Source organism: Limulus polyphemus, unplaced genomic scaffold (genome assembly GCF_000517525.1).
Source record: "Limulus polyphemus unplaced genomic scaffold, Limulus_polyphemus-2.1.2 Scaffold2655, whole genome shotgun sequence".
Taxonomy (NCBI): Eukaryota; Metazoa; Arthropoda; class Merostomata; order Xiphosura; family Limulidae; genus Limulus; species Limulus polyphemus.
Genome location: NW_013668265.1, coordinates 160,173 through 167,289, shown reverse-complemented (window position 1 = coordinate 167,289; position 7,117 = coordinate 160,173). Strand labels below are relative to the sequence as shown.

Below are 7,117 nucleotides of genomic sequence, written 5' to 3'. Positions count from 1 at the left end.
AGATAGAGTTGTATGTGTATTACTCAAACTGTGGTTAATAACTAGTATTGAACTGTATTGGACTTATTTACGGCCCCTTCAAGTCCTCAATTCGGCTCTGTCTAGAATGTCTTCAAAGGGTATGATAAGGCGATGCAGTATATTTTAAAAGGGAGCGAAAACTCGACGAGAAACTTCCACATAATATTACAAGATCATCAGTTTGGTACTGACCTGAATAGATGTCGAGTAGGGTTAGATCATCAGTTTCGTACTGATTTGAATGGACGTCGAGAACGCGGTTAGATAATTAGTTTGGTACTGACCTGTATGGACGTCGAGTAGGGTTAGATCATCAGTTTCGTACTGACCTGAATAGATGTCGAGTAGGGTTAGATCATCAGTTTCGTACTGATTTGAATGGACGTCGAGAACGCGGTTAGATAATTAGTTTGGTACTGACCTGTATGGACGTCGAGTAGGGTTAGATCATCAGTTTCGTACTGACCTGAATAGATGTCGAGTAGGGTTAGATCATCAGTTTCGTACTGATTTGAATGGACGTCAAGTAGGCGGTTAGCTAATTAGTTTGGTACTGATGTTATACTTTTCTCTAAATGAATTTCTTTCTGCATTTTGTTTATCCTGACCCTCATCATAGTATGGTCCTAGTTTAAAACTTCCTTTACAGATGAGTTAATAGCTCTTGTAAACAAGCCAGCCCCTACCTTATTTATGTGTAGGCCATCCATTCCAAAGAGCTCCCTTCTCCTATTGAACTGTCCAACCAGCCAATCTGATCATCCTTACATACTAACCTAAGCTTAGTGATCTACTTATAATTTCATCCACACAATTAAACGCTACAATTTAACTACTAAAGCAAACACTAAATTCTAAAATGTGGAGCAAATTGTAACTCTAAATAGTGGATCAAACGCTACGCTCTAATTAGTGGAGCAACCGTTATATTCTAATTAGTGAGCAAATGCTATACTTTAACTAGGAGAGAAAACGCTAAACTCTAAATGGTGGAGCAAATATTACACTCTAACCTAAGGGAGCAAACACTGCACTCTAAATACTTTCGCTTCTGACGTGAAACGAGGTAAACCTCGTTCGCCTCGCGCACTTACTTAAGAACGACGTACATTAAGGAGACGCACAGACTATCGTTTCAAATATAAGTGAAAATTAGAGAAACATAACAATAACTGAAGGTTTCTACCAAATAGTTATCCCATGAGTGGGATCGAGGAAAATAAAGGAACTCCTTACAGTTATCTCCACACACAATGAAAATTGCTTAAAGTTTATGAAATTCCCATTCAAGTCCAAATACTACCATAAGTATACCAATAAATCATCAGATTTCTAGCATATAAAATACCATTATAAATTCTTGTTAGATCAGCTAGACAACCGATGGCGTATACCAACAGCTGGTCCACCCACAACTATTACCTGATTCGCCCACAAGATTAACTCAATTTGCTTTTTAATTACTTTGTTATTCCTGTAAAATAATCAGATATGTAGGCTTTGTTTTACCTTCACCTAGAACCTAGCTTACTAACTGGAGAAAGTTGGTAACTAACTTAAGCGTCTTTCGGTATCCGGAAAGGGAATTATGAAAAACAACATAACTTAAAAAGTTTAACTTTTAACTATAAGGGTGCAATACTTATAGAACATTCAAGTACTGCTCGTCCTCTACCTTTGGAGTTAAAAAACACAGCTTACCTTATAGAGGCATAAAACCGTTATATAGCATGAAAAGTCTTCGTCATACGTTATCAAGATTGAACTTGACTTCCTGGATAAAGAGAAAAATTAATTTTAAATTGTTCTAATCCAACCGATAGTTGCCTATTTAAAAGGTCATGGACACTTTCATTTCGGTAAAGTATAATGTCAAAGTACGCATGTAACAGGTGACTAATTACTCTAGTTAGAGTTTATACATGTCAGTATCAAACTGATGATCTAACCGTACTCGACGTCCATACAGGTCAGTACTAATTCGGTGACGTGGAACCCACTTTGAGACTAATAATGGCTGGAGACGGATTAAATGGGTAATGAAGAAAAACTTTAATATAAGTTTAACATATCAGCAAATATACAATGTTTCGACAAGGTTTTGTCAGCATCAGGTACAAGTAATTTTGGTCAGTACTGAACTGATGATCTACCTGTACTCGACGTCCATACAGGAAGCATGTTAAAAGATTTGTAAGGCAAATGAAACTTCCCTCTTTATCTTAACAAGCTCAGAGTTAATATCTTGTTTCCATGTATCAACTCTTCAGGATGAAAAATATCGCATAAATTGTTATTACTAAAGCTGAAGAAAAGGAACTTAATAACCCAGTCATCTCATATTCATCAGATATGAACGTTCCTGTACCATCCTTCAAAGGCACTCACGGCTTGATTTTAAAATTTCCCATTCTATGTGGCTGAAATTAATATTGCCCATAATTATGACCTTACTAACACTGAAATCTGTCTCTCACTGTAACGTTTCTCAATAATTTCATCATTATCATCTGGTGGTCTGTAACAAATTTCCACTAAAGGCCTTTTTCCAAATTGATTCAATCTTCTTACTATTATCTTTGATATCCTTAACGTCAAGAAGATGTAACTCACATTTTACATATAAAACCACTTTCCTCTCTTTAGCTCTCTATTCGTATTAAATCATTTATACCCCTGTATTTGAAAGAAATTTCTGTCCTCAAAATTGTCTGTAGTTAAATACGTTTTAGTAACTCACCTTATATTAAAATCCTCCGTTCCTACCAATGCTATAATGTTATCTATTTTATTTCTTATACTACGACCATTACAATAGTAACACTTAAGTCTACCCTTAGAACTACTTTTTCTTACCAAAGGCCAACTACTCTGTTACAAAACCTTTGCTGAAGATGGCTTCTACCTGACGAAACGTATATTTGTTTCCCCTAGTCCTACCATTCCCATCATCAAATATGAAAGAAGATATTGCATCAACACTATTAATTCCTTTAACAATCTTAAACAAGGCAATCAAACCCCCTCTAACCTAAAATCCTATTTGTCCTACTACTAGCAACAGTACATTGCTTGTATGGCTTAATAAATTGATCAACAATTACACCAGGATCCTTTACTTCCATATCACTGTTAATATTATTCCCATCCAAATTATATTATAATTCAAGTTATGATAATCCACACGCATTAAATTGAATTTATTATATTTAAAACCCATCAGCCATTTATTCGTCCTACTCACTAATCTAAATCTTTTTCTATAGCACCCTCCTTTACACAGCGAGTAACACCCAAGACCTTAATATTATCAGCAAACTTAAGTAATTAATTAATCATTCCTTCATCTCTGTCATTGATGTAAATAAAGAAAAGCAGGGGTCCTAAGACTGAGCCTCCAGGTACCCCACTTGTGACATTAATCCAGAATGACTGAATCTCATTTATAACAACTCTTTGCTTTCTTCCATCCATTCACTCTTCTATACTATTAGCTAACTTATCTCCCACACCTATAGAGACATTTTAATCAGCCTTTTATGTGATACTTTGTAAAACGCTTTCTGAAAATCCAGATGCACCAAATCTATACTCTTACTATCAACTACATAAACAGCAACCTTTTCAAAAGACAAATCAATCTCTTACTTCGATATATATATATGTATATATGTGTGTGTGTGTGTGTGTATTTCAATGGCAGTAATATTGTTATTTATTCATAATCGTAGCCTTCAGGAAGTTCACTTTCTACCTATTTCTACCTCAAATTATTCGTCCCAGCACCATGGAACTTTAAAGTCGTCTGACGTCACATTTGCTCAGCAAACGTTTCGAGATATCTCAGCGTGGGATGGCTTTCTTGTTACTAAGAGCATATTTCGTTTAAACCTCAATTTTTATTTTCTGAAATCATGAAACACGGTAAAATGACGTAATAAAACAATAATCAGTTGGAGTGGACACTTTATTTTGCTGTATTTCAGCTGGTATTATTATAGTTGAAATATAAAGTTAGAATTTCAATGTGTGTCTTAAAGAGCCGCTTGAGGTTTATCTTGGTAATAGTTTCATTCACTTTTGGAATGAAGGAATAAGCCATTCAACAAAATAGCATGCATGACGTCAATAATTCAGCCAGTAAGATCAAACCAGAAACTTGGATTATTTGTTTACAAGATCGACGTCAACAATTCAACTAGAAAAACCTTAAATCGAGTGTCAGAAAACAATGTTTCAAAGTCAACTATTTGTTCTGCAGAGCCTAGTTTAGCATTTTTTTCTTTGCTGTGTCTATGCAATTTACGATGCCAGGAATAGAAATGTGAAACAGTTATCGCACAAGGTCATTAGTTTCAGGATAACGTATTGCCAGAAACTCCAATTATGCATTCAATTCAAAGCATGCCCATTACACTTTGTAGTTGCTTAGCTGACCAATAAGTTCATTAATATACAATATATTTCATTTTAAACTACAGTTTTGTTGCCTGGTATTAAGAAACAAAATTCACAAAACACTGACGTTGACAATCGAATAATATGTGTACATTCTATGGATATTTTGTACATTTGTATATGGAAGAACTGGATTAATACCGCACCTTTAAAAATGTGTTATAGTCAGATATGGTGTCTAGATAGCACAGAATTATAAATTAAACAAATTTAAAAGATGACACAACTTCATCAGGTGGATACCCCTACTATTAGTGATATTTTTATCTGTATATATTTTACCCTACCTTCTACTTAGTTTGTCCATTTCGGATTTTACAATCAGAGACGTGTCTAAACTAGTAGTATGCGATGTCATGAAACAAAAAAATTTCATAACAAGAATGCATTGTTTCATCAACTGTGTACCCTCGCTCTTAGATATATTTTTCTCCGTAACGTTTGTAATATTTTCATAATACACATGCCACCCCCCCACGTGGCACAGCGGTATGTCTGCGGACTTACAACGCTAGAATCCGGGTTTCGATACTCGTGATGGGCAAAGCACTGATAGCCCATTGTGTAGCTTTGTGCTTAATTACAAATGAACAAATAAGTAAACATAATACACATTTATCTTACTAAATAAAACACAAAATTTCTTGTGAAGCTTTGGTAATAAAGTGACACCTAAATGTCAGTTGTTAAATTAATCAGTGTTTTTGTTCGTTACTTATATTTGTAACAATTGGGGAATGTTTGTGCTTTGACTTAAACATCAAAAGCTGGCAAAATATTGGAAGCCAACTGAACTATCGTTTGTGATAATAATCACTGAAAACTGTTGATTTTTCCAAACATTCTTCTTAATTTGAGCATTGTGGATTTCAAGATCAGAGGTGTGAATAATATCACCTCAAATCTACCTTTTGTGTGATTTAAAGTCCGATAATTTGTTGTATTCTTTTGGCAAAACTACACAATGGGCTATCACCACTTTCTCCGCCGCAGATAATTAAAACCCGTAATTGTGGCGTTGTAACTCCGTAAGCTCAACATAACACAATATTTAGGGACAACATGAGACCTATCGGTCCATCTAGGCTGTCTCATCCACTAAACTACACTAAACCTATTAAAAACAATCCTCACAGCCAGCCCTTATCATTCATATATTTATCAAGCCTTCCCTTGTACTGCCTCCACCACATCCGAAGGTAACCCATTACTATTTTAAATGTGATAAATGTTGCTGAAAATATTAAGCAAAAATTTTAGGCAACAAACCATTCTTAAGCGCAGGAAGGAACAATCTTAGTCTCGACTGGGAGCTGTAAACCATAGTAAGAACTAAGCCTACTCCGCGTACACGACGAACATTCCGCTTTGAATCTTCGGTAAAATCTGCTGGTTTTTTGAATTTTCCACAATTAACTGAAACAACCGGGAAACCCTAAATCCTTCAAACACGTAAGATTGCGATAGGAAAAATATGGGCGGTTATTGTCTGAATAAAATCCACGGAATGTGTGTCCTAACCGTGCCTGAACGAGACAAAAAATATCCTTGAATTATTTGTGTTACCATATGCTTCGAGTCCGTAGCAAGCGTTGAAAAACGACCTCGTGTTATAAAGTTAACAGTTTTTAATAGGTCATTAAGACGTCACATACTGCTATAAAAGTGGAAGGAAAAGCAGTGAAACTTAACATTCGATCCAGGTTGTCAAACAGCAGAAACATGATCGCTAAGGTAAGTCATACAGTACTTTTGAATAAGTGCAAACTGTATTTGAAACCATGTTTTCAGTGTTAATAGAATATATTTGCAATTTTATCGCTGACTGTTTCACTTAAAGTGTCTTATATAAGTAGCTTCATTATATGTTTGTTTTAAAAGGTTTAACGCATTTGAAATAATTTGTTCAGATCAATATTAGGTTATAGTAATATCGTATAACATTCCTTCATATAAGGATGTATAAGAGTTTTTAACATACGATAAGAAAATCTGAAAAACAAAATACAGTCATCGAGATAAGTCTTTATCACGTATTTTCTTTATGTTACAATATAAGTCCATTTCAATACGGCATCCGACACAATCATCGAGATAAGTCTTTATCACGTATTTTCTTTATGTTACAATATAAGTCCATTTCACTACGGCATCAGTTTCAGTCATAGATAGGCTGTAAGTCACACAAAATTTACGCTCTTTAGGAAAGTTTCAGGAAATTAATCTTGCCTTTTCTCATAGATTTATCTATTTATAATCTTTAATGGTTATCCTTGTAGATTGCCATCCTCTGTGCTTTGGTAGCTGCCGTCCATGGTGGTCTGTATCACGGTTTGGCAGGTGGTTCTAGTGTCAGTTCTCGCCGTCAGGACGTAAGTATTATTCTATTATCTTTATAATATGAACTTTACATTAGTAAAGATATTTTTAACTTCTTAATATATGCTAGTGTAAGAAACGTAGCTAAGACTTTGTGAAATCACATAGTATATTTACCTACCAGCGTTTATTGGTAGATTTATGGATTAGGTTTATCTTGAATAGTTAATTTAATTGAAATATAATGAAGGTAAACATTTATTGATTCTTTGTAAATTTCTAAACAAAATGCTATTTCGTATCAATTTTTCCAGGACTA

At 34.6% G+C, this 7,117-nt stretch overlaps 1 protein-coding gene across 1 annotated transcript in view; it reads right to left on the bottom strand.

Moving 5' to 3' along the window:
- Positions 1 to 7,117, bottom strand: part of LOC106467545 — a 32,819-nt gene that overhangs the window by 2,022 nt on the left and 23,680 nt on the right. The gene's annotated exons all lie outside the window — the stretch shown is intronic.